Below are 728 nucleotides of genomic sequence, written 5' to 3'. Positions count from 1 at the left end.
AGGATGGTCTCGATCTCCTGATCTCGTGATCCGCCCGTCTCGGCCTCCCAAAGTGCTGGGATTACAGGCTTGAGCCACTGCGCCCGGCCGACAGTGAATAATTTCTAATATAAACCCCAGACCTAAAAATAATCTCTGATGCATAATTTTGCCAGCAAGACCAAGAGGTTTAAGAGCAATAGAGCCGAGAGTAAGCAAGCCTTTCCACATAACATCTGTAGAGTAAAAGGACTTTTAAACCTTTCAAAGTAAAAGTCTCCTTTGAATTAGAACCTCCCAGAGAAGTCCTCAAAACAGCGAAAGGGGACAAGAGACCAGAAGGAGCCAGGTCCTCTGTCACTGGGTGACCATTTCTTGCAAACTATCGTGTATACATTTTGAAAATATACATAAGAGAATAGGAACAGCTCCAGTCTCCAACTCCCAACGTGAGCAACACAGAAGACTGGTGATTTCTGCATTTTCAACTGAGGTACTGGGGTCATCTCACTAGGGAGTGCCGGACAATCGGTATTGCTCAGCTGCTGCAGCCCAACCAGCGAGAGCTGAAGCAGGGCGAGGCATCGCCTCACCTGGGAAGCACAAGGGGAAGGGAATCCCTTTTCTTAGCCAGGGGAACTGAGACACACAACACCTGGAAAAAGGGGTAACTCCCACCCCAATACTGCACTTTAAGAAAACAGGCACAACAGGAGACTATACCCACACCTGGCCGGGAGGGTCCCACG

The sequence above is a fragment of the Colobus angolensis genome, unplaced genomic scaffold (assembly GCF_000951035.1).
Source record: "Colobus angolensis palliatus isolate OR3802 unplaced genomic scaffold, Cang.pa_1.0 Scaffold101, whole genome shotgun sequence".
NCBI classification, from domain to species: domain Eukaryota; kingdom Metazoa; phylum Chordata; class Mammalia; order Primates; family Cercopithecidae; genus Colobus; species Colobus angolensis.
This window is presented reverse-complemented; position numbering follows the sequence as displayed.